General features: G+C 42.3%; 1 protein-coding gene across 3 annotated transcripts in view; it reads right to left on the reverse strand.

Annotated features, from left to right (window-relative positions):
• Nucleotides 1-26978, reverse strand: part of PTK2 (protein tyrosine kinase 2) — a 292969-nt gene extending 265991 nt beyond the window's left edge. For 2 of the 3 annotated variants that reach the window (XM_054985813.1, XM_054985812.1), the window contains exons 1-2: nucleotides 26801-26978; nucleotides 4094-4154 (exon numbers count right to left, since the gene is read on the reverse strand). The gene's annotated coding sequence lies outside the window, so the exon portion shown is untranslated. The remainder of the gene's footprint in view (nucleotides 1-4093; nucleotides 4155-26800) is intronic. The other variant, XM_054985814.1, reaches the window with a different exon arrangement.
• Between the last annotated feature and the right edge of the window lie 581 nt (nucleotides 26979-27559).

Consider the following 27559-nt stretch of genomic DNA (forward strand, 5'->3'; position numbering starts at 1 on the left):
ACATGCTTAATATTTGTTACAGGATAGGGCTCCCAAGTCTGAAATCGAGCAAGCCAAAATAAAGGCTTTGCAAGAAGCGTCTACAAACTAGCACGTAAAGGAACAACACCTGTTTTTCAATGAGGAGGATGCATCATCCTGAATGTACAGCTGACTCCCAGCAGGACATCCAAAATTCCCATGGCAAACCAGTAGACGGAGTGCTGGGATTCACATTATGGAGGGTTTTCATTATGCATGTGGTCCACTTAGGAGGTTCTTACGAAGGCAGAATTTGTAAGTGCTGGGCAGTACAAACCGCAGGAACAGGATGGGCCATCAACACCTGAACACACTTACAGTTAATTCCCAATCAGGGATGTAGCAAAGTATATACGTACATCCTTGCAAAAAGGTTTGGAATGATCAGTTCTGAACCATGCACTATTAAGATCACCAGCACACAAACTACTAAAGAAACATGTGGCCTTCCAAAAAATACTTAGCATCTGATGGGTGCGACAGGTGGTCTCTTGGCTTTTCAGAATTCAAAACCTATTTCACTGCAAAGATACCTGTGAACGAATTTCAGCCGCAGCCCACACCAGACCAATTTTCTCACCGGCCCAAATAAATTCCCTCCTAAATGGTCTATATCCCATCACATGCTAAAGTTGTTCAATCCTAAAGCAGAAATGGAGATCAACAACCAAACCATCTCTCAGTTTTTTGTTACCATTTTGCTCTTACTAGCCAACTGAGATTTGTTAACCAAAACACCATCTATTGCAGTATGTGTGCTTTCCTACTCCCCTCCCAGTGCCATGAAAGCTAATAAAGCATTTATCATCGTGAAAGTTATTATCAAAATACTCTCCTTAACTGTTATCTGAACACAATATGACTGAATTTCCCAGAGGTTTCTGAGGAAAGCCCAGATCTTTTAAATAGTAGTTTAACATCCTCCTTTCGTTTGATTGTGTAAGACAAACTACAAGAAACTTACCAAGATATCTAGCTATGACGACATGAGTTTCATTCTCAGAACATCCAGAATTGCTGATTTGCCCAGTCATGTGGGATACCCTTTCAGCTTATCCATTCCGTGGATGTGGAAAGGTTTCTTGGAAGTCTGAGACTTACCACCTGCTTATACAACCCTTGCCCCTCCTGGCAGCTCCATATCTGCTGGGGGGGCAGGGGGGCAGGTCTGGGAAATAGTAAATGCTCCTTGAGAGAGGAGGCGGTTGCCCATGCCTTGAAGCAGACAGTGGTGTGTGCATCCTAAAGAAACCCACTGTGGACGCAGGAGATTTCAATTTCATCTGTCCAGTCTCAAACGTGCCGTTCTTGAGCAAGGCGCTCAAACAAATTGCAGCTGGGAAACATTAAGGATTCCAGAACAGAGTGGATTGTTCAGATCCGTTCAAATCTGGTTTCAGATCTGGTTATGGGACTGAAATGGTCTTGGTTGCCCTACTGCATGACATGCACTGGGAGATGGACAGGGGGAGTGTGACCCGGTTAATTCTCTTGGACCGCCCAGAGGCTTTTGATACCACCAATCAGGATATTCTTTTGGACTGTCTGTCAAGGTTGGGACAAGGAAGCACTGTTCTGATGTGGTCTCAGTCCTATCTCAAAGGTAGGTTTCAGAGTGTGTTGCCGGGGTCAGTTGCTCTGCCCATTGGCCTCTGGCCTACAGTGCTCCATAAGGTTCTTGTTCCCCATACTTTTCAACATCTACATAATGCGCTGGGAGAGGTCAACTAGAGATTTGGGTTGAGTGGCCACCAATATACAGACTGCAAACATACCCACATTCCCAACGGAACAGTGATCTTGTGTTTCTAGAAAAGCTGCCCACCCAACGCTTCACAATAAACCACTTCTGACACTCAGTGAACTCTCAAATGAAGTTGGTGACACAGCAAGGGGATCTTCCGCTTGATGTCAAAAAGCGCACTGAGCATACTTAGGATTGCTTGGACAGCAAAGGGGCAAAGCCACCAAATGACACATAGAAATAGGCTGATTTTATTGCATGCTTTGTTTCCTTAAACACACACTAATACCATTTATTGAGAGGCTAAAGCCTACAATTTGTATAAATTGACTACTTAAGCAAATCTGTACGTAAATTATTCTGCTGCTATACCCTAGTCATAAGAAATCCTGCTCAGATCCCTTCTAAGGTTTCACCAAATACTCCCATATATTTTCGAGAACCTTTGCAATCCAAGGATTAGAAATTTGATTTCTTACAAACTGAAAGCCATGATTATTAAATTTTGTGCCTAGTTTCTGTAATATTGGTGCCAGGTCAATTGCTTGCCAATTTGATCATGTTTCAATATTCCCACTACTTTATGAAACAAAAAAATACTTGATGCATACTTTCATCATGGTGTCATTTGTTATCAAAGGCAGGAGCGAGGGCTGCTTGCCCCTAACACTGCTCCTTAGTGTTCCTTAGAAGAAAGGGATAAAACAGTTTGAAGAGAAGTTTCTCAAAAAGTACTATGCAACGTAATTGTGAGATACCTAAGATCTCCATTCACCAGTACGCTGCATAACAAAAATCATCCTTGTCCATTGTGTCCTTAAACTGAGAGAACAGTCTGCATTATAGAATATGTCCAGCAATGGGACTCACCCTAGACTTGCAGGTGAAACTCAACTTGGCTGAGGCAAGCCATACATAACTGGCACCTGCAGCTATACAAACAGGACATGCCCACAGGCTCTGGATTAAGTAATCAAATTGGGCGGCCAGGTGGAGCTTCAAGCCCTGCTTGGGGGAGGGAGCAACACAGGAGGCAGCTACAAAGGAGACAATTCCAGGACACTTCTGCTGGGAAACAGAGTAGAGGGGAGGAGCCAGCCATGGAAGCGGAATTGGAAGGGCAGCCTATTTAAGAATGATAGGCAGGTCAGAAAGGATGGGGGAGAACATGGGGGACTGATGGTTCAGGATCTGGTCCTACAAGGCTGGGAACTGGCTGCTCTGGATTCTGTCATGTCAACAGTGCTGTCTGTAGCTGAGCCTTCAGGGGTAACTCCTTCAACTGAGGCCTCAGGATCCAGGGGCCCGTGACCTGGAAGAGGCTGTGCGTCTGGAAGGGGTCTAGTGGTGTTGCGTGTTGCCTGGGCCTCCTGGTCATCCCTTGGAATGGGTTCTGGCTCCTCCTGGTCACCATCTGAGGAATCTACTCATAAGATCAGCTCAGACGGGTTCAAGATACAGCATGTAAGAGCAGAGTGTACTGAGAAGAGGAAAAATATGGTGGTGTAAGCCCCTTCCCTCTCCAATCAGAGGCCTTGCAGGTCCTCCACTGTGGGGAAGGTCACACCAGAGCAAGGACAACACAGTCTTGACCAGGGGGAGCGTCACAGAGTAACAGCATAGAATTCAGACTTCAAAATGTCCATTACATACCACTGTAATGTTAAAACTGTTTTATTGTGCATTGGTCTCTTTCCTTATGGCCTAGATCAGGGGTGGCCAAACTGTGGCTCGGGAGCCACATGCGGCTCTTCTAGACATACCTTGTGGCTCCCGGAGTTCTCTGAGTATTGCCGTGGCTGTACAGTTTTTAATTTAGTTTATTTCTCTCCCTCCCTTTCCTTCTTTCTTTCCACGTCTTTCATATTTTCAATAAAAATGTTGGGGTTACCAGGTCCGACTCAGAAAATACTTGGGGACTTTGGGGGTGAAGCCTATCAAGGATGTGATGTCACTTTTGTCAAAGGTCAGGTGATGGCTCTTCCCAAGCTCCACCCCTTCCAATTATGTCACTTCCAGCATACTGCACCAAAACCCCACCCCTTCCTGTGATGCCACTTTCAAGACACTCCCCCAAACCTGCCTCTTCCTCTGAAGTCACTTCAATGCATCATGTCTTGTGGCTCTCAAACATCTGACATATATTCTATGTGGCTCTTACATTAAGCAAGTTTGGCCACCCCTGGCCTAGATTTTCAAAACCTCCTGGTGGAAACGAACATATTGACTCTGAAGGTTCATACATTCATTCACATATTTGGATGAAACACATCTATGACTATTTCGCCCAAAGTTAGGGGGAAAGAAACAAAAGCAGAAAATACAAACCTTAAACAGATTTTCCAGCTCTCAGCAGTAGGTATGATCTATGAATGATGGGTCCTGAAATCTGTAATAATAATTAGAATTGATCAGATTCCCTCCTTTACATACTATGTACAAACTTTAAAAAATACAACCACGGCAGAATATAAGAGTTTTAGAACTGACTGATAAACAGTTACCGTGAATAGCAGAGAGCACAAGATTTTGTACAGAACTGAAAGCAAATCGACATTTACAGCTGGATTACATTTTTGTAACTTTAAGAAACTAACAGTACAATCTTAAGCAGAGTTACTCCAGTCTAAGCCTACTGAAGTTAATGGGCTTAGAGTGGAGTAACTGCATCAGGTTCCACTGTAAGCATCCTATGATACACTCAAGAGTAACTGCAGATATATTGAACTAGAGCAGTCACAACAAATGAGGAATAAAGAACAAGAAACCTGTATTTGCAATTAATTCAAGAGCATTCTTGTTTTCGGAACTGCCTTCCAAGACGCTGACCCCACAAGAAAGCCTGAGTTGTCCCCATGTGTGAATAAGAACTGTTGTGAAGACAGTAATTTTTCTTCACAACTACCTGATTGTTAAAAGAATTGTTCAAAGTTGTCAGACCTCATAGAACTTGTATGCAAGTGCTAAGCTTTTAAGGAATTATTTATAACTAGTTGTGGGGGGAAATACGACGGGCTCTAGAAAGGAGAGGGAGGGCAAGCGGGCATTACCTCCTCCTCCATGACTGATCCTGGCCAGGTAAAGTGGCAGCGGTCATTGCCTACAGCTCCACACCTGATTCCGACTGGGAGAAGGAGGGCGGGCACTGCTTCCTGCTCCGCACCTGATTCCGGCGGAGTGAATGGGGGCAGGCACTGCACCCTGTTCCGTGCCTGATTCCGGCCAGGTGAAGAGGGGCTGGAGATTGCCTCCTGCCCCATGCCTGATCCTGGCCGGGTGAATGAGGGGCAAGTATTGCCTCCTTCTCTACGCCTAATTCCATCTTGGTGAAGAGGGGCAGGCATTGCTGCCAGCTCCGTGTCTGATACCAGCTGGGTGAAGGGGGAGCAGCCATTGCTGCCTGCTCCACTCCTGATCCAGGCTGGGTGAAGGGGGGAGCAGGTATTGCCTCCTGCTTCCACACCCAATTCCGGCTGGATGAAGGCAAGAGATGGGCATTGTCCCCTGCTCCCAGCTGGGAACAGCAGCAGAGCAGGTGGCAATGCCCGCCCCCTGGATCTACTCAGCTAGGATCAGGAGCGGAGCAGGTGGCAATGCCTGCCCCCTGACTTCACTCAGTAGGGATCAGGAGTGAAACAGGTGGCAATGCCCACCCCCAGCCTACACCCAGCTGTGATAAGGAGCGGAGAAGGTGGCAATGCTCAGCCCCGACTCACCCATTCAGGATCAGGAACATAGCAGATGGCAATGCCCACCCCCCCACACATCATCATCTGGCTAGGATCAGCAGCGGAGCACGTGGCAATGCCTGCCCCCCCCCCCAATCACCCAGCTGGAATCAGGAGAGGAGCAGGTGGCAATGTCTGCCCCCCACCTTCACCCACCTGGGATCAGTCATGGAGGAGAAGGCAATGCTCCCCTGCTCATTCTCCCCTTTCTAGAGCCCATTGTATTTTTTCCCACAATGGGCTTTGTTACTAGTTAAAAGATAATCATTAAAATCCAGCATTAAAACCCAGCTCAACATAAAAACATAGACCGTAAAAACAGACCACTGACAGCTTAAAATAATGGTTTCTAGGCTAAAATCATATTAAAAGATCAACCTTTTATTTAAAAGCCTGGCTGAACAGAAACATTTGGGACCTGGGGCCTACAAGAAAGCAATGTAGATGCCTCAAGGGGAGGGGCATTCCATAAGCAAAATGCTATTTAAAAAGCCATCTCTGGATGTCACCCGCCTCATCTCTGAACATGGGCTCACACAGAGTGAGCCTTGGAAGACAGATCTTGCGCGGCAGGCTGGACAGTATGGGAAGAGGTGGTCCTTCGCGTGCCCTGGCCCCAAATAGGGTTGCCAGGTCCCCTTACCCTCCCAATGGGAGGGGGGACCTGAAGCTCACCTTCTCTTTGCTCCTTGCATGCTCCTTCTGAGAAGTGACATCATCAATCAGATGCAGGGGGCATGCACACGCTTCTCAGCGGGCCAATTTGAGCCCCAAACAGGCCCAGTTTGGCCCATTTGGGGACAAAATTGGCCAGCTTTGAGAGTATTCTTGGGGCAGCATGATGACATCAAAACCAGGGGTGATATCATTGGGCTGCCCCAGGACCGTGCCCAGGAGGCCTGTTCCCCCCCCCACTAGCCAGATGAGTGGTGGTGTGGGGCAGAGGGTGGGAGCAGGAGATTCCCCGCTCTCACCAGTGCACCTGGGATCCCTAGCCCCAAACCATTTAGGGCCTTAAAGGTAAGAACCATCAACTGGGCCCATAAACTAACAGGCAGCCAGTGCAGATCTTTCAGAACTAGGATGATACGATCCTTGCATCACACCCCTGACAACAGCCAATAGTCTCAGACAAGCTGACGTTTCCAGAACATTTTTAAAAGTAGCCTCATGTAAAACACATTATAGTAACCTAGTCTGGATGTAATGATAGCGCAGATCACCGCGGCCAGATCACACTTTTCAAGGAACAGCCATAGTTGGTGTCCAAGCTAAAGCTAATAACAGGCAGTATGTGCCACATAGGAGACTTGGGCCTCCAAATGTATGCCCCCCCCAAGCTGAAGTGGGAATCTGAACATGCATCTCCCCAGTCCTAGATTAACACTCTAACCAATACATCACACTGTCACTCAAATATGCATTGCACTCTCTCATATTTACAGGAATGACACAATGTTCTGGTGAAAAATGTATACGTTAAAGAACCTCAAACAGTAATTGTTCCTTTTTTAAAGAAACAAAAAATCCTATATAAATGTATTGCTGTGAATTCTACTTCCACATGTGTAAAAGAAAAGCTGCACACTATTTTTAGATATTCATATGAGTATCAAGTTACTTATTTAAAATGTTTCTATGCTGCCTTTCTACCCAATTCAGAGTCCCCAAGAATAGAGAGAGAAAATTGGTAGTCACGTTAGTCCACAGCAAAATCCAAAAACTAAAATCATACAGCAGGATTTGAGTCCAGTAGCACTTGAAAGACCAACAAGATTTTTCAGGGTAAAAGGTTTTGCGAGTCAAAGTTCCCTTCTTCAAACAGCTTATACTCTGAAAACCTTATTGGTCTATAAGGTGCCACTAGACTCAAAACCAATATGGCTACCTGAAATTGAAGCCATATAAAAACAGTTTGTTAAGACCTACCAATATACCTCAGCAAAAAATACAGAAATAGAGATGTAAGTTGTTCAAAAATTTCAGCCATGGAAAAATGGAAATTTGAGTGGAAATGAACATATATGCCATACATTTAGAAAGGATGGCTTTGATTACTAAGAGCCAGCATGGGTTTCTCAAGAACAAGTCACAGCAGACTAACCTTATCTCTTTTTTTGAGAAACTTACTACCTTGCTGGATCAGGGGAATGCTGTAGATGTAGTTTATTTGGATTTCAGTAAGGCTTTTGATAAGGTTCCACATAATATCCTTGTCGACGTTGGTAAAATGTGGTTTGGATCCTATTACTGTTAGGTGGCTCTGTAATTGGTTGACAGATTGAACCCAAAGAGTTCTAGTTAATGATTCCTCATCCTCTTGGAGAAGAGTGACAAATAGAGCGCCTCAGGGATCGGTCCTGGGACCTGTTCCGTTCAACATTTTTATAAATGATTTGGATGAAGGAATACAAGGAATACTTATTAAATTTGGAGCTGATACTAAATTGGGAGGAGTAGCAAACACGGTCAGAGAAAGAGTCAGGATACAGGATGATCTTGACAGGCTGGAAAACTGGGCTAAAACAAACAAAATGAGTTTCAACAGAGATAAATGCAAAGTTCTGCATTTAGGTAGGAAAAATCAAATGCATAATTATAGGATGGGGGAGACTTGTCTTGGCAGTAGTATGTGCAAAAAGGATCTAGGGGTCTTCATAGACCATACACTGAACATGAGTCAGCAGTGTAATGTGGTAGCCAGTTTGGTATAGTGGTTAAGAGTGTGGGACTCTAATCTGGAGAACCGAGTTTGATTCCTCACTCCTCCGCTTGAAGCCAGCTGGGTGATCTTGGGTCAGTCACAGCTTCTAGAAGCTCTCTCAGCCTCACCCACCTCACAGGGTGTTTTGTTGTGGGGATAATAATAACATACTTTGTGAACCTCTCTGAGTGGGAGTTAAGTTGCCCTGAAGGGCAGTATATAAATTGAATGTTATTATTATTATTAGCTAAAAAGGCAAATGCGATTTTGGACTACATCAACAGAAGCATAGTGTCCAGATCACAAGAAGTGATGGCATCACTCTTCTCTGTTCTGGTTAGACCTCACCTATAGTACTGTGTTCAGTTTTGGGGACCACATTTTCAGAAGGATATAGACAAGCTAGAATGTGTCCAGAAGAGGGCAACAAAGATGGTAAGAAGACTGGATACCAAGTCCTATGAGGAAAGGTTGAAGGAGCTCGGTATGTTTAGCCTGGAGAGGAGACGACTAAGAAGTGATATGATAACCATCTTCAAGTATTCGAAGGGTTGTCATATAGAGGATGGCGCAGAGTTGTTTTCTGCTGCCCCAGAAGGTCGGACCAGAACCAATGAGTTGAAATTAAATCAAAAAAGTTTTCAGCTAAACATTAGGAAGAACTTCCTGACAGTTAGAGTGGTCCCTCAGAGGAACAGGCTTCCTCGGGAGGTGGTGAGCTCTCTGTCTTTGGAGGTTTTTAAGCAGAGGCTAGATGGCCATCTGACAGCAATGCAGAGATCATGAGTGGGAAGGCAGGAAGGGTTACACCAGTGCTTAGTTCTTGTGGCCGCTTCATACATGCCCAGAGTAAGGCCAATCACAACCTTGACATTAGGTAGCAATTTTCCCCAGTCCGGTTTGGCAAAGGATCTTGATGGACTTTTGCCATCTTCTGGGCATGGAGTAAGGGTCACTGTGTGTAGGGAGGAGTTATTTGGGAATTTCCTGCATTTTACAGGGGGTTGACTAGATGGCCCTAGAGGTACCTTTCAACTCTCTGTGATTCTATGATTTACCAGATCTAAACTTACTTTATTATGATAAGAACAAAAATGCATTAACTGTAATAGGAAAAACATAACACCTGGAATATTTGTGATCTTTCTAAGTACTGTATTACTTTTATGCAAACTACAATTATAAATATACATAATGTTAGGGAGATGAGGCAGCAAGCTGCATTGTAAGATATCTAAGCACAACAAAGTATCACGGAACTAAATGTAATATTTCTAATTCTCCAGCACTCTTCATCAGGCAAGATGCCGAGTAATGCAAAAGGAAAAAGGAAAAAATATTTCAGGACACAACAGTGAAGCTTCCAGTCTGCAGCTTGCAGAATCTTAAGATGGAATAACAAAAGTCTGTTTAAAAGCCCATGTTTCCCTTTAAGCTCCTACAAGCTGCAAAGTAGGGGCTTTCTATCATGCCCTGAATTATTTTTTTATCTCCCCCTACCCTGCTGGTTTTGTTTTGTTTTTTTTGTACTGAACATCCAGTCTGATGAAGAATTCTGGGGGACTCAAAAGCGTGCACACTGTTTTATGATATTCTAGTGGGTCCTAACAATAAAAGTTATCAGGAATTTGTTTTTGGATTTTTTCCATGGGCCAACAGGACTATACTGTTTACCAGAGGTGACCATGGGCTAAGCAGACACACAACACCTATGATCCCTCTTTCAAACTGCTTCCTGCTCGCTGAATAAAGCTCTCCTTTGTCACCAGCCTAATCAACAACAGCAATGAGCGCTACCAAGGAACCTAGACACTGAATTCAACTTTAGATTTGGAACATCAGTTATTTCTTTAGAAACATTTTAGAAATTGTCACACTAACAGTATCCTTCAAAATTCTACCATCTCATTCCCCCACCCCACCCCACACACACCTTTAATCAATTTCTGAAAAATAAAAATAAAGGTTCAGAATTGGAAGCTTTGATTTCCCTAGACTTCAAAAAACTGAGTGATTGCTCAGAATGAAGCCAATGTGTCTATTCTTTCAAAAGACAGCTTATTTCTTGATTTTGAGCATGTATTTTCAAACACAGAGTAGTTTTTTTACGCATGCTGGAAGTTGTACATACATTCAGAGTTACAAAAATTTTATTCTGCCACTTAAAAAGTAGATATTTCATTGTTACTGGGAAACATTTGGAGGATGTAAAGCAGTATTTTAAAACCTAGATAAAGAGCATTTCATTCAACATTCTAAAAGAAGATATTCTCTAAGAGAGGGGGGTGGGGTTGGTTGTTGTTATTTTCTCCCAAAAATTGCAATGGCAAAAGTGAAAGACGTCAGAGGAAAAAAACCAGAAAAACACAAAAGAGATTATGTTCCAATTTTTCCATTTCTTTTTCATGTGCCCTCTCTTCACATCTCTATTTAAGAATATAACACCTTTAAATATTTCCTCCTGGGATCAAACTTCTTCATAGTCTGTTATGATACATTTCTGTATGCTTACTTCCTGGCTATTGCAGAAAACACTGTTACTGCTAAGAAGGGGCAAAGCACAGGTAACAAGAAAATGGAAGGGGGATTGATAGCCAATGTCAAGAACTCAAGGGGACATAACTCTTGAAATGAGCTCACTCAGAATTAACAAGCACACCATCTCAATTTATGTCAAGCAGGACTAAGCATTAAATATAACCGTAGGCCTACAGAGGCCTGTTCCTTCACAGCCAACACACAAGGCAACCATGACAATTTTGAATAACTCCAGAATGGTAAACTGGATAATCTCTGAAATAGAAGGGCTTTCAGATTTAAAGTGACTCAAGCCAATAAATAACATCTCTGAGGATCTGCTTCCGCCCCCATGCTTTGCTCTTTTTACTGTTGGAGGAAATCATATTTATACTACTAGCAAAGGAGTACACCTCTTGAAAAAATAAAAACACTTAACACTTTGCTTTCTTACCAAGGAAAGAACCAGCCGACTGACTTTGCATCTAACACTTTTTGCAGACATGAGTTGTACAGGAAGCTGTGCCATGTAGTGCATTATATTGAAAGCAGAGGAACCATACTAGGACATGCCGCATTAGCATTTTACATTTATATTAGCCAATAAGCAAAAATGAAATTGCACACTGGAGGCAGCACAGTATAGGAAATAAAGTACAAGAAAACAAAAAGGTAAAAAGGTGGGGAAATATTTATTTCTTAGCATTCGTACCCTAGGGTGTTCAAAGCCCCCCTCACATACAGTATCCGCTTATCAGCATTATCTGCATGATGCAGATTAGAGAAAGGGGGCTGAAGATGACACCGAATTGCTTGTTTACAAGCAACTGAAACACAACTCAGATGGGAACATCCTAACTCACAGATTTACACCTCACTTGCAGAGAAGAGAAAATATTCAGATCAGTAGTATAAGATTCTTATGAACACCAAAGCTGCCAATATACCTACTTATATTAAATCTTCCACTCTGATCCAAGATGTCTCAACAATCCAGATGTGTGAACAAGTTATCAAGTGGAAGATTTTTCATGAAAAAAGAGCCATAACCTTAGATGGAATCTTTCCACCTTTTCAGGAGGGTGACTGCGTTGGTCTGTAGTAGAAACACAAGATTTGGGTGCAGTACCAGTTTAAAGACCAACTAGAGTTCCAGGGTATGAGATTTCAAGAGTCAGAGCTCCCAGTCCCTTCAAAGGAGAATGAAGGGACGTAAATCTTACCCGATATCAAAAATCACAACATTCAAAAACCAGAGGGAGAACATTTCTGCTGGGACATTCCAACACTGACCTAAGAGTAAAAATTCTCAAACAGAGAAACCTCAAAGGAAAATTTCAACAAAATTACAATGAAAACACACACATGTCTGTGTGTCCCTGGATCTTGACGGCATGTATTTCCATTCTGCACAAGTTTGGAGGACTACAGTCCAGACTTTATCTAAGAGAGATCAAGGATCATTTCATCCTCTACAAGTCGTGTTGTATTGATTAACACGGTCACTTCATGGAGCTTTTTTGTGTTTTTACTGATTGAAATCTGTGAGAATTACCTATTCCAGGGCAAGACAGAAATGCGCACTGCCTCCCTAAGTATCATAACTTTCATTGCCCACAAAATGCCTTATGACTCACTGCTTTCAGTTTTGTTTCTAACATTGACCTCCGTTCAGCTCCTTCTGGCCGCTTGCCCGATTACTCCCTCTAACATCTGTGTGACAGTTTATTCAGAAACTCTCCAAAAGTACCATGATGAAGATATGAATTAACAGTGTACTATTTACTGTTAGATAAAGCAATAGTAACTGAGACATCCAGGGACACCCAATCAAATTATGAGATTACATACAGTGTATATTCAAACCAATCACGTGAGCCGTTTTAAAGTCACATACATGACATGTTTTACAACTGCAGTAGTCACGAATCATTTACAAGAGATCGGTATAGAAACTATTATGGCTCCAGTTCTCATCACTCTTACTATGGAGCAAGCTCCAATGGAACTTGTATCAGAGTAAGCATTTAGAGGAGTAGGCAGCAAATTTGTCCAAATATTTATTTTCATGAAAAGCAAGATGAACATAACACAAATTATGAGATTCAACTGACGTGAATAAAGACCACCAACAAAATACTTCCTTTGGAAATTTATTTCCTTGAAAGATCCATGTGGAATGAACATATTAATTTGGGCTAAAATAAATCCAACTGGATCCTAAGATCTTGCAGAATGAAGGTTTTATTGGATTGCTGTAAGTAAGTTGCCATCATATTTTATGCCTAGAACTGCTGTCTTTCTGGCTGCATAAAGAAGCTATCGTTTTACTTTTCTTCACTACTCTGAACTTTGGTCACCTTTATTTATTCTCTGTTTAAGTATCTGTCTCTCCCCACTTCCGTCTCCTCTGGAGGTCTATTCAGACCTGCGTATATAAAGGCTGAAAGGTCCCCTGGAGCAGGGGTTCAGCTCCCCCTTTTGAGTAAAACATACCCTGCTGGATCAAATGAGTGGTCCATCTAGTTTAGCATCCCATTTCACACAATACTCTACAGGGCCTGTCAACAGGGCAGAGAAGCCATGGCTTCCCCCAAAGCCGTCTTCTAGCACTGGCATTCAGAGGCTTGTTGTACCCGATATGGAATTTCACAGACAGTAACTAATGATGAAGCAATCCTCCAGGAATCTGTCAAATCCTCTTTTAAACCCACCTGTGCTAGTGGCTCTCAGGGCATTCACTGGCAAGAAATTTCACAATTTAACTAAACGCTGATGGAAATCGTACTTCCTTCTGCCCATCAACTTCATTGGTTCCCCACAGTATTACATAACGGGGGAGGGGGGAGTTCTCCAGCCATGAACAATTTTATAAAACTGTGTCATGTTCCATAGACTACCCCATTTAGTTATCATTGCTTATGTGGATGACTATACACCCTCACTCGTATGTTACCTTTAGGTCCTGGTATCTCCACCAACAGTAATTAATTCCATGGGGACCTTTATTCCCCTTATATTTTCTAGTATTTCTGACTCTATGTCCTCCTTGCTAGACAAGGCAAGACTCCCTCAACACTTCCTTCCCTGTGCTGCCTGCATAAATTTTCCTCTACATTTCTCATCCCTGGGGGAACAAACGGCTGGACAGAACCAATAAAAGATAGCGAAAATTACAGGGCAGAAAGAGTTTTTCAATCTTCCTCCTACGTTAAAATAAATGGGAGTCTTGTGGCATCTAAAATTCTGAGATTTTATTCTAGCATAGAATTTCATGCCCTAGAGCACACTCAATTCACCTACATTGTGGCCCCAATGCAAACTGGGACCTTCACAGTATCATTTAAAACATGCAGAAAATCTGTTCATGCACCTCTCAATTACTTTGAGCCTCTGCTTCTTTTGAGGAACTTCTAAAAAGAAATCCTATCAACTGCCTATAGTTTCATCAAAACAAAGTAGCAAAAAATACTTTTCAAACACATGAGACTATATCAAACAAGTACTCATAGCGGGTCATAGCATCAAATCCAATCCTGCTTCCTGCTTCCAAAAGCATCCATTCAGATGCCACAGGAAGTCCACCCCCCATCATCTGATAATTCTGCCTCTGAACCCAGAGTCCTCTACCCTAGAACAGTCAAAAGTGGATGATATAAACATTTATATAGGATCAGAAAGTTCAGAAGTAGTTAATACAACATGTGGCTGCAAATGAATTTTAGGTCATTTCCAAGGTAATTTTTCTGCACAATTGAGGAATCTCTCAAATATGTAGGTTTTCTCCTATGGATGATGCTTTCATAATTGGCATACACCACACCAGTTTGCTATCATATATAGTGATAATGCAGTTTCTCTGTCACATGTCCTTAATTGATCCTTAAATCCCCTCTATTACAGAGGAAGAACTGAGGCTGAGAAAACTGGCTTGTGGAAGTCTACTTAGTCAATTCATAGCAGAGCTATTTGAATTTGGGACTTCCTAGTTTACAGTTATGTTTCTTAGCCACTCTGTTATACTAGCTCAAATGAAAAGAAGCACACATCAAATGTTTACAGAATCAACACCAACTTGGATGCAGTTTAAAATATCCTTTGTTTTTCATTTGGAACAACAAAGGTCTTTGGGGACCACGGAAACAATTCCTAATAATCAGAGGAAAAGTATAAACACAGATGCTGTTTCCCCTCCCCAGCCTCTGAACTCAGGCTAAAGAACAAAAGAAAGTAAGATGATTTTCTGGCTAAGGCAGCAGTTTTAGACGCCCTGAAAATTTATTTTGTATTTCACAAAGCCAGTCTACAGACTTCACCACTATGTTGCCTTACGTACTACCTGCTGTCTTAAATACATGCTCCTATGAGCTGCTTGTGCTTCTAACGTCAGCCCTAGAATTCCTTATGTTCCAGCATTTCAACTCTGTATTGGATTCTTACTAATGCTACATCTTTGTAAAATTGTGTTTATTTACCTTATTGTTTATAGAACTGTCCCTGAAATTGACTGTACTAATCTCACACATTGTAATCCGCCTTAAGTCTCAGTGGGAAAGGCAGACTATAAATGACATAAATAAATAAAGGATTCCAATTTCACTAAAAAGAGTCACAAATATTTAACAGCATTTCTCAATCAATCAATCATACAAAATCCAGAAAGCACATCCTATTAAGGATTAGTTACAAATGTCAGTCAAAACACTATTCCAAAAAAGCACTTACCAGCTCGCCAACAGCAAGGGTGTTTTTCATCCTGCCAAGTGCCTTGTAAGGCAAAAAATAAATAAATCGTGGTGCACCTATAAGAGCATCACAGCATGAGGTGCGCAGCCAACTTTATATTCATTTTCAGCGGAGGCTTTTTTGTGTCTCGAAAGTAGGCTCTCTTTGGCTACCCTTCGTTTTCCCTTTCCTGCTTGGTAGCAGGGTTAGGACTGAGGTTTCTTTTTTTTAAAAAAATCTGAAATCAGATTTGCTACTGATATCTACATAATGGCTAAACGGCCAGTGACATTCAATCTGATCATATGCATATTTAATCAGAAGTGAATGCCACTGGGTTTAATGACACTTACTCCCAGGCAAATGTGTAAAGGATTGTAGCCTGGTATACATGAAATTGCTTTACACTGAGTATGGCCATTGTTCCACCCAATCCAGCACTTTGAATGGCAATGGATTACAGAGTTTCAAATACAGATCATTCTAGCCATGCTACTAGTGATCCTTTAATCTGGACATGCCACCATCTGAACCTGGGGCATGCAACCTATGTCGGGGGGGGGGGGCTCTATTTTTATGTAAACAGCTAATTTGTTTAAAATATACTATTTCATATGATTCATTTACCTTTTCTGCTTTATACACAGATTACTGCATTCATCTGTCACTTTAGAAAATATACACCTCTCTTGCAGGCAGCCAACGTTTGTTTGGCTTGCTTAAGCAACCTGCAATAGCATGGATATTTAACTTTTCCCAGTAATCATTAATTCAATCTTTAGCTTCTGTTCTATATACTGTAACAGTGATACTCAGTGGCTCAGAAGCCACATGTGGCTCTTTGACATGCTACCTTTGGCTGTTCACTAATGTGGCACCTGCCTCATGTTTCGGGAACGTGACAAGGGCCTTGTGCTATCAGGCTTGTGGCTGGCAGTTTGTTCCCCCCCCCTTGAAACAGCTGGAGGAAAGGATAAGCTGAGATTCTCCCTGAAGAACAAAATAGTAAAGAGTCCAGTAGCACCTTTAAGACTAACCAACTTTATTGTAGCATAAGCTTTCGAGAACCACAGTTCTCTTTGTCAGATGCATGGTGCTACTGGAAGGTGTTACTGGACTCTTTACTATTTTGCTACTGCAGACTAACACAGCTAACTCCTCTGGATCTATGTCCCTGAGGAACAGGCATCATGATAAGGACAGAAGTAAATATGGCTCCTTTGGCTGATGGTAATTACAAATGAGCCACAGAGTGAATACCACTACATTATGGTAAGGTATGTTTCACGGTAAGCAAGTATAAAAAAGGATATCCAAGCTTAAGGATAGAATTGCCTCATCACTCCTATTCCATCATTATTTTGGCATTCATCTCTCATAACTCTCAGAACTCTCATTTGTACTACAACTATTTAAAATTTAACAAAAGTTTCTTTTAAGAGATACACGAACAGAATGCAGGCATGAACAGAAGAGAAATGAGTACAGCACTGTACAATCAGACTTATTTAATAATAATAACAGTGTGCTTATACACCACACTTCTAGAGAGATGAGTGCCCAGAGTGCTGAACAAAGTCAGTGTTGTTATTAACCCCACAATACAGCTGGGGAGCTGGGCTGAGAGGAATGGCTTGCCCAAGGCCACCTGCAGAGTTCATGGCAGGGGTGGGAGGCAAACCAGCAGAGTGCTGACTCAGAGCCCAGTCACTTAACCACCCTGCCATGCCAACTCATTAGAAAGCTAGCTATTTTGAAAAACAATAAATGATACAAATAAAGGCAACAATTGCTGCCTCTGCTTTGTTTTGGGAGAGAGACAAGACAGTGAAATCAACAGCTGCCCATACATGTGCACTATCTGCGGCAGCCCCCGTACTACGGAACGGCCTGCCTGAGTAAGTCAGGGGAGCCCCTACTCTCCCGGCCCCCCACAAATGTTGCAAAACTGAATTATTCAAAAGGGCTTTTCCCTCAGATAGGAGGGCTGTACTGTAAGGAGGGGCTCAGATGCTTCACTAACGAGTTAGGGACCACAGACTTCACCACTATGTTGCCGTACATACTATCTATTCCTTACGTGCTCCTATGTGCTACTTGTTGCTTTAAGTATGACCCTACTGGGTAGTTCTATGTTGTCTAATCTCAGTCCTAGAGTCACTTATGCTCTGTTTCAGCATTTCTTCAACTTTGAATTAGATTTTTGCTAATGATATATCTTTGTAAATTTGCATTTATTTATCCTATGGCATTTGTTTATTGAACTGTTCTGATACTGACTGTGCTGATATCATTCTGTGTAACCCACCTTGAGTCTTCCTGAGAAAGGCAGACTATAAGTGACATAAATAAAATAATGGCATACTTTTGTGACTGATGCACTAAGCAAGGGGCGGGGGCAGATGGTCAAGCTGGTCTCTGAAGAGGCAGCAAATAAAATTCCCGAATAAATAAATGTGATTTAAGGACAGGATCTTCTGTATCACTCCTAACCCAAAGTTTTCAGTCCCGCTCCTTTTCCCAAGCCTCCTGCTGACCCAACTGCTGCTACTTTTCTTTCCTGTCTCTGTGGAAGCCCCGAGGAAAACACTGCCACCCAACCAACGATGACAGAGAAATTTGAGGAGTTAAGAGTTCCAAAAGGTTAAAAACCACTTAAAAGAGAGGACAAACGCCACATTTTCTCTGAAAAGTTTAATACCGTGTAGATGGGCTGGGTACCTAAGGCCTGTGCTCTCTCTTGCCCATCTTTAGATCACAATGTTAAATTGCATTTAAATAGTTATTTGCAAACAGGAAATATCAGATCATATGATTCCACATGTAGGGCATCAGCTGAAAAGAAAAAGATGTTACCTAAAATTCAAAGTTGTGACCTCAGGGATATGGAACAAAGGAAGAAGAAGTAAAATCCAAGAACAAAAGCCATGCAATACCTTTTATCAAGACCAATGAAAACAATGCAAAACAGTGTGCAAAATTTCAAGTTCTCTCTTCATCAGGCTGTTTACTAACCACAGGAGAGGAGAGGAGAAGACAGTGTCTCAGGCCATGATTTGAAAGCCTCTTCCTCTCTGTATGAAATGCTAAGCATTGTTTGCACCCTGGCCTTGGCCTTTTGGGAAGAAGCAGAAAAAATGGAAGCATCCAACAGAGCACACAAAAACACTAGCAGCTGAAAGGTGCAACCAGTAGCAAGTAAGAAGTAAATGTCAAAAACTCATACTGTTTCTAAGTGAGGATACCATAATTAAAGGTCTATGTTTTTCTCTATTTTTAAAATGTTTATATTCCATCTTTCTACCACTGAACTCAGGGTCCTTATAAAAAGCAAACTAAAACAGTACTTTCATGCCACCTCCAAGACTAACAAAATGTATTCCGAGTACCACCCAGAATATATAAAACAATTCATAGTCTGTAATCAAGCACTTCCTTACCTGGATGGCCCAGGTAGCCCTGTCTCATCAGATCTTGTAAGCTAAGCAGAGTTGGCCCTGGTCAGTGTTTGGTTTGGAGACCACCAAGAAAGGCCAAGGTTGCTATGCACAGACAGGACATGCCAAACCACCTCTGAACATCTCTTTCCTCGAAAACCCCGGCAAGCATGATACACACGCAGTCAACTGAGTCAAGCACTACAGTTGCTTTTGTTCTGATCCCTCAGACAGAGACGTTCATCTGAAGGATTTACAACAAGCAATGTCAGGATTACAATACCCTCCCAGCAAAGTGGGGAAAAAAAAACAGATCAACAAAGCCAGACAGGTACCCAGAGCCAGCCTGCTACAAGACAAGCCCAAAGGTGATAACTACAGAAGCGTACAGGAATGCTTGGCAGGTGGTGGGCTTTTAATATCAAACAATGCTTAAGCATCCATTACATGGTTTCACTTTGTTGTCCAGGAAATGTCACCTGTTGTTCATACTGAGGTCACTGTCAGGTGAAAACTGATGAAGTCCTGGTAGAATTTTTTGAGAGCTTCCTTTTCACACGTGCATCATTAAATCTAAAGTAGTCAATGAGCAGTTGATGGCATTTTTATCATCTGTATAGATGGGAACAAAGCTCTTGAGAGATTCCACCAGAACTTCAGCAATTTTCACCCCTGCTGAAAAGGCGATAGTAACAGAACACCACTGTTTGTTACCTACAGCTTATAAGGTTGGGTGGCTCTTTTCTCATTTACATACAGCGTCCCCCCTCCACTTAAAGCAGTTGTCACCAACAACAATGGACCTCCTAACAGGACTTCCTAACAAACCCAGGATCTAAACTCTACTACAGATCTAGATGCCAACTTTGTCCCCATACACGCTCGGGCAATACTATTACAGGATCTAATGATCAGTTATACCATCTTGGGCTCCTCCACTTGCTCATTATCCAACCTAACATCACGTGCCAATGATGCAATTCTACTATCTAAATTGGACATATTGATCATGCTCCTACAAGAGAGAATAAATGAACATAAATCTTTCATAAAAGCCTCAATATTCAGAAGCCAGTGGGGGAAATATTTAATCTTTCTGGACCTAATACTGCTGATCTGAAAGTCACAATTCTACAAAACACACTTCAAAAGGAAGTTCAATGTGAAAGTGCTGAATTAAAAATAATCAAATAATTAAACACTATATGTCTCCTTGGCCTAAACAGAGACTTGGATTTCCTTACTCACTGTAATTGCTAATAGCTCAACATGGCCCACATTTTAGATATATTAACTGACCCATCTTAATAACATACATACAATGTGTTACATTGTAACCCTTTACGGATGCTTGTTACTTTTTCTTACAGTCAGACCACTTCTTCATTGATTGGACATCAGTGTACTTCATGATACTTTATTTATCTGTACCTCGTGACAGGATGGAACCTCTGAGCTCTCACATCAACCAAAAACATTCTAGTCTCTTCAACAACATTTGAAAGACTTATAATAAGATTCACATCAGACCTCTCTCTGATCCAACTCTTATTTTTTCTCCCATTCTGTGATTTCTGTTACCAAAATTTCCAGAAATATTTTTTTTTGCCAGATGCAGGGCATTTTTTCAGCTGGAACGCGGTGGAAAAGAGTTCCAGAACTTCTTGAAAATAGTCACATGGCGGGTGGCCCCGCCCCCTGATCTCTGGACAGAGGGGAGTTTAGATTGCCCTCCGCGCTGTGCACAGAGGGCAATCTAAACTCCCCTCTGTCTGGAGATCAGGGGGTGGGGCCACCCACCATGTGACCATTTTCTCCTAGGGCAATCCAGTGAGTTCCACCACCTCTTTTCCCAGGAAAAAAGCCCTGGCCAGATGTATCTGAAAAATTGAGCTCTGATTCAAAAAAGGTCACGTTTGCATATATGTCTTTAAGGTACCAGTCTTTAAGGTACCAGTGGACTTTTTGCTGCAGCAGACTAACATGGCTACCCCCCTGGCCTTATTAAAATGTCTTGCAATTAGAAGTTACTTCACACTAAACTGCTCTTCACCTTCAAAATTTGCATATTTCTACCTGACATACTCCTCAAAAAATCTGAAGTCAAGTTTTCAGATATAAAGTGAATGCAAAATCTCCCCCAGTATTGGATTTTAATGGATTTTCATTATGTTTTATTTATTTTAACTAATGTAAACTGATTATTGACATGAACTGCTTCGATCTCTTAACCAAAGGCATGCAGTATAAAAATCCAATAAATAAATAAATAAAATAAACATAGGCCAGAAAAACACATCCAAATCTTGAAGCTATGTAGAAGAATACCTATAGTACATCTTTTTAATACAACTGCCTGAATCAGATGCAACAAGAAATGCTTTTTCCTTACATGAATGTGTCTGGTGGATCCACGGGCACTCACACACTCCATTCTTCCCTTCACATATAGCCAATTAAACACTTCTGCATCTGTGGCAAATCATTTGCTATGTCTGACACACAAACTATGGGTTTGTTCTCCTCCCTCCAGATCAGGATTAAACTGCAATCCTGGGAGGGAGAGAAGAAGCAAACAACGGTTTTTGATTCAGATAAAAAGGTAAATCACAGTTTGCCACAAAAAAGTAACGCTTCATTTTCCTGAACTGTGCAGATTTGGAGGAAGTATATAAAGCCAAGGATCCTGTTACTCATGTAAAACAAAACTATGGTTTGCTGTCACATATGAGCACATCAGTGTCATGAGTTGCCACTTGTTGCATGCCTTCTACACAACATTTTAAACTCATTAAGAACATTTTGAACATAATTTCCCTTTGCTGGATGTCAACAAGACAGAAGTCCTTGGGCTTATGCACTTGTTCCCACACTCAGTTTGGGAAAAAAATTCATTATTTCTCTGCAAACAAATCTTTTATGTTATTCAAAAAATAAATACTTAATAGCATAATGAAAAGGACACGATATGTTAATATTAGGGGAGTTTTATACACCTATCCCTAAAAAGCATATATATTAACCAAACATACTTATCCAAGTAGAACATTTAATGAGGAAAAGGATGGTTGATAGGATGTCCACAGACTCACTGAACACTAGGACATTCTTCAGTAAACATAGATCAAGCAGTGCTGTATCAAAATTGACTTTAATGTTAAATATACGTGGCAAATAGCAGCAGCATCTTTATGGACTTTGACAGTGAAGCCAAAAGTGACTGCATTTAAAGTTAAACCCTTTAAAGTAGTAAACAGCAAATTTTCGTGGAGAAGTCACGTTAGTATGTTGGAGCAAATGCAAAAAAGTAGCCTTCTTGCCCCTTAAAACTAGCAGATTTACGGAAACATAAATGGACAGCCGTGGTATATCATGCACAATTCTTCTGGCATGCTAAAATTGGAATGTTAACAATTTCTAGCAACTTAACTTTAAACTGTATGTATATACACAACGTAAGGACAGTGTATACTATGGAATTGCCACACTTCTGCATTTGCAAGTAATCCAATGAAGACAACTTGAAGTAAAACTTTGAATTTGTTTAAACATAGACAGTTAAAGCAAATTAAGTGCACTGCATGGATTTTCCCCCTTAATATATTTTAATTCAATAATTTCTGACTAGTAGAAAAACATTTGCGATATTTTACATCATGTGCAATTATTAATTTTTTTGTTCCGTTTGCCAAATGCAAGTCATACAAATCAGACACTGGAAAGTTTTCCAATTCTACCTTCTCCAGAAAATCCACCACTTGGCCACCACCCCTCAAATAAAGGAAACGTCTAAATCAGGACATAAGAACACTTTTCCCAGGGAAGGAAGCAAACAGGTCTAAGGGAAATGCTATGTTCAAATATCCACAGATTCTACCTTCTAAATTGAATTGGGAGAATAGGTCCGCTGCAAGTTCACAGTTCTTCGTTCTCATGATCTCTCTCCTCTTAAATACATAAATAGCCTGAACAACATGTTCCAAGTTTTATAAAATAATTCAAAATATTCTTTCAATATTTGTTTAAATTAACCTCAAACCATATGTTTGAAAGGAAGTTAGTATTAGCTAGAAAGAAATTGCTATACAACTGAACAGCAGACAAACGTAGTATTACTCATGATGAAGAGAATGAAACTGTTCCCTCAATCTTTATTTTTTTTAAAAGATAAAATAAGATAATTTTGTCAACAATTAGCACTATCACCATTTCTAAAACAACACTATTAATCTTCCTACAACGCAACAGAGAATAAAAAGTACAAAAATATTATCTACAAATCTTAAAGAGATATGAAAGGAGCTGGAATATCATGTATGTTATCTCCCATTGTAGACAACCCCACACCAACTATACTTCTGTCATTCACAGAGAAAGACATCAAGATTTCTGCAATGAAGAAAATAACATGTTATGGGGATTCCTATCTTCCTAGAAGGTTTGTACAAATCACTGTCAAAATAAAACTTGTCAAGTTGCAATATGCTTATTGGTATATTTTCTTGTCTGTCACCAGGAAGCCTGTTGCCTGTAGAAATGGAGCCGGTGCTTAAGTGATACAAAGCTGAAGATTCTTCGATGTTCCAGTATTAGTCATCATTAATTAGAAATCATGGTGTACAACAAGAATAGGCTCTTAATACTACACCATTTACTTGAAAAACAGGATATGATTACATCACCACTGGAAACAGGGATAGAGTGACCAGATGTAATCAGCGACAGGGGCTCTTAAACCATTGATAGAAGCCTAGAAAACAGTATTTCAGCAGGTGCAGTAATTTGTCACATCACAAGACTGATAAAAATGGCATATGTAAAATTCCCTCTCCTACACAATTCAACTACCCCCCACCACACACACACACGCGCGCGCGCACCCCTTGGATCTTGTTCTTTTTGATGTTACAGAGGTCATTATTTTCTCTCCTCCACTCCCAGCAAGCATTTAATTGGCTTACCTCCTAACCCTCACTTATCCTTGCTATTTTCTGATTTTATAATTATTGCTTGGGGTTTCCCAATAAAACGTTACTTATTGATTTTATTTATTTGGGATTCTCAATTCTGCAAGTTGCCTTGGATTTAAAAGAAAGGTGGGCTGGATGCTGCTGAATCGACGCAACATTACTGCAGTTTCACTCACTGGGAAGTGCAGCTTCCCAAACCATTGCTTGTGTCATAAGCCCCTGAACCAACAAACTGAAGCCAGAACATGCTCTTCTATACAAAGAAGCCCTATCATGTCACTTCAATTGCACACAAGAACTCTGTCTGCATCATTAATGGTGAAGCCAAGATCTGTGGCATCATGAAGCCCCATAGCAAGAGCTGAAAGCAGCTATGATGCTCTGAACGCAGCTGCCCTGAGGCACCTGGGTTGGCACCCCAGCTAGTGGCTCAGCAGGGAATCATAATGTCTCAGTCACCAGTAACAAAAATTAAAATGATTATTCACAGCCTTCGTATGAGGAAGGGCAAATATAATATGACTTGCCCTGATCCTTTGCGATGAGGCGAGTAGATGAAATTTCTATCATTTCACATAGGTGGAGGGTTGGGGAAAAGACAAAGAACGAGAACTAACTACTTCCAGATGTGGGGGTGGGGAAGGGGAGTGGAAAGTTTGCAGTACAGATGTTCACTATGAACAATGAACTTGGAAATCTCAACTATCCAGCTTCCTGCTTTCAGCTCAACTCTCTTCCAATGTCTTTATTAGCTGCTGGTATTACCTGTACATATTTGCCAAAAATGCAACAGCATCCTGGCTGTAGAAAAACCCAACATCAGCACTAAAGAAAGAATAAAGAACTTTTATAGGACAGTGTTTCAGCATAAGCAAAACTTCGCATATAAAGGATATGAGCCAGAAATATTAATCAAGAACAGAAATCAATGCAAAACCAATAATAGGAGAGAATAAGAAAAACAGGAAGAGGACGGATGGAAACAGGCAACATACAAAGTCCAGCAAAAGTTTTAAAATTAATTTTGTTGACTTGAAATGAAAGGGGGCTTGCTATTTTTGTCAGTGTAGCTATCTCTTGGGGACAGGGTCATTACACTGGATACAGAATACTACCTGAAAGAGATTGTGTATGCATGTTTTAAACCAGATTGCATTGTTCCCTTTCCCTGCTGGATCAAATGACCAGAAAGAGTCTTCGGCAAAGAAGATGTACACATGAGAGAAATCTCAACCGCTTCCCCTCTCCTCTTCCGCTTCCCACTCTGCTCCCATGCTCAGAAGCAAACACTGATTTAAAACTCAATCTTACAACAGAGAAGATATATGGGTTTTGCCATAGGCACGTTACACACCAAAAGACCACCCCACGCTTCCCCCGTGTTTACTTCTCACCAGCCCTTCAACTAAACAAGAAACCGAGAGACACCTAGGCCTCCATTCCAAAGTCCGATGCCTTTGATTCCCTAACTCCTAGTTAACTATGCTGACCTCCCTTCCCACACTACTTGGCAGGAATTGGGGAGGGGGGGTAACCTAAAGGAAGGATTATTCATTTTAGGTAACCTCATTTCCTTTCTGTGCTTTTGTACAGAATGGGAGAAACAAGTGACTTCATTTTGTTTCTTTTCTTTTTCCTCCCAATTCAGATTACCAGATCAAAAATTCAAAGTTCAGAGTTGCAGAGATTTCTATAGCCTTTGGCTTAAAATGGGTAAAAACAATATATTCCTTTTTTGTTTTACACAGAGAGTGAAAGTGACTAATTCTTCCCCTCTTTATTTTGTAAGCCAGATTCTTAGATCAAAAATTTAATATTATACTACTTACAAACATTCAACTTTCAATTTCTAATCTGGCAACCTGGATTTTAAAAAGAAAAGAAAACCAAGTCACTTTCCTCCTCTATACAAAAAGAGCATGTAGCAGTAGAAGCAATGATCATAAGAATCCATTCCCTTTTGTTTGGTACAGGGGGCGAAAGTGACTTTGGGTTTTCTTTTCTTTTTAAAAAAATCCAGAACGCTAGACCAAAAATTCAAAGTTGGATGTTTGGGGGCAGCAGAACCCCCAGCAACCTAACGTTTGCTTGGGCAACCTGGGTGACAACAAATTAAAACGACGACAACTCAGTATGTAATGTAGAAATGTAACAGTAATAAATGCAACAGTAATAATACATCATGTCCATAATAATAAATTAGGAAAGGTGCCTGAGGGCATCTCTTCTTAAAAAAAATCAACAATAAAACACTTCTTTTTAAATACATGTGTACAAACATATAAACACACAAAAGCAGAATATAAATAATAACAACACACACACACACACACACACATCTTTAAATATAGTCAGAGCACCTCATCCAACTTGTGAAGACACACTTCCTTCCATGGGGGTTATACCTTCTGAGACCCATAAAGGGCCCCTTTTTACTTCATCTCTCCCCCCCCCCATACAAACACACACCTGGAAGGGTTGCCAGTTCCTGCCTGGGAAAATCCTGGAGATTTGGTGGGCAGAGCCTGAGGAAAGCAGGCAGAGGTCAGAGGGGATATAATGCTCTAGAGCCCACTTTCCAAAGCAGCCATTTCCTCCAGGGGAAGACGGACCCCCCCTCACCTGGAGATCAACTGGCAATTCCGGGAGATCTTCAGGCCCCGCCTGGAGGTTGGCAAGCCCAACACCCGGGCAGGTATTCTCCACATTAAACCTCCACCTGAGGAAAAGAAAAAGGGGAGGCGCTGCCTGAGAACCCCCCACCCGCCTCTCCTTTATACAGGAAAAGGGGGAGATAAAGGAGGACTTCTCCCCCCCCCCACGAGAGGGCGTGTCTTCGAAAGGGCCCCCCCTTCCATCCCTCCATTAGAAATTATCCGCCGGCGCGCCCCCCCCATCCCTCATGGATGCCAGCCGGGCCCCCCACAGCCTCGCTCCGCGCTGAGGAGACTCACCCGGGCTGCAGCGCGGAGAAGCCCGCGTCTCCCCTCAGGCGGCGGCGGGCGAGGAACGCGACACAAAAGGCGCCCCCGCCGAGTTGCGCCCCTTCGCTTCCCTTTCGCTCCCGGCCGCCGCCGCCGCCTCGCTCGCCTCTCCTCCCCGAGGCAGGCAGGCAGGCAGGCAGGCAACCTCCTTCCCTCCCTCGTCCCGGCCACTTCCAGGCCGCTCCCCCTTGGCGGGCGGGCGGGCGGGCTCGCCTGCCTCCTCACTCCCGGCGCGCTGCACCCTGGGAGACGCCGCCTGGCTCCCTCAGCGCCTTTCCCAGAACATGGCTGCGAGGCGAGCGAGGGAAAGCCGCCCTCTGCCCGCCCTCCGGCTCTTTCCCCCAGCCCGGCCCAGGGAGCGGGAGAAGCAGCCTCGGGCGCGCCGCCCGCCTGAGGGAAAGCGCCGCCGGCGCCGACCGCGGCTTCCCCTTTCCGTGAGGGGGAATCTGGCGGGATTCCCTCCATGAGGGAGAGAGGGAAGAAGCGCCTCAGAAAGTGGCGGGCGCTTCGTCAGCCTCAGAGGCGAACAAATTTTTCTGTCCCCCCCCCTCCGCCCCCAATTCTAGCAACAGCTAAGCGAGGAGGGAGGGAAAAAATCCAAGGCAGTTACTCCAGCCTAAGCCCATTGACTTCAGTGGACTTTGCATGGAGTCACTCTTCACTGGATGGAGCAGTCGCAGCGCAATCCTAGAAAACAGCAAAAGTCCAGTAGCACCTGTAACGAAATTT

The sequence above is a fragment of the Eublepharis macularius genome, chromosome 7, assembly GCF_028583425.1.
Source record: "Eublepharis macularius isolate TG4126 chromosome 7, MPM_Emac_v1.0, whole genome shotgun sequence".
Taxonomy (NCBI): domain Eukaryota; kingdom Metazoa; phylum Chordata; class Lepidosauria; order Squamata; family Eublepharidae; genus Eublepharis; species Eublepharis macularius.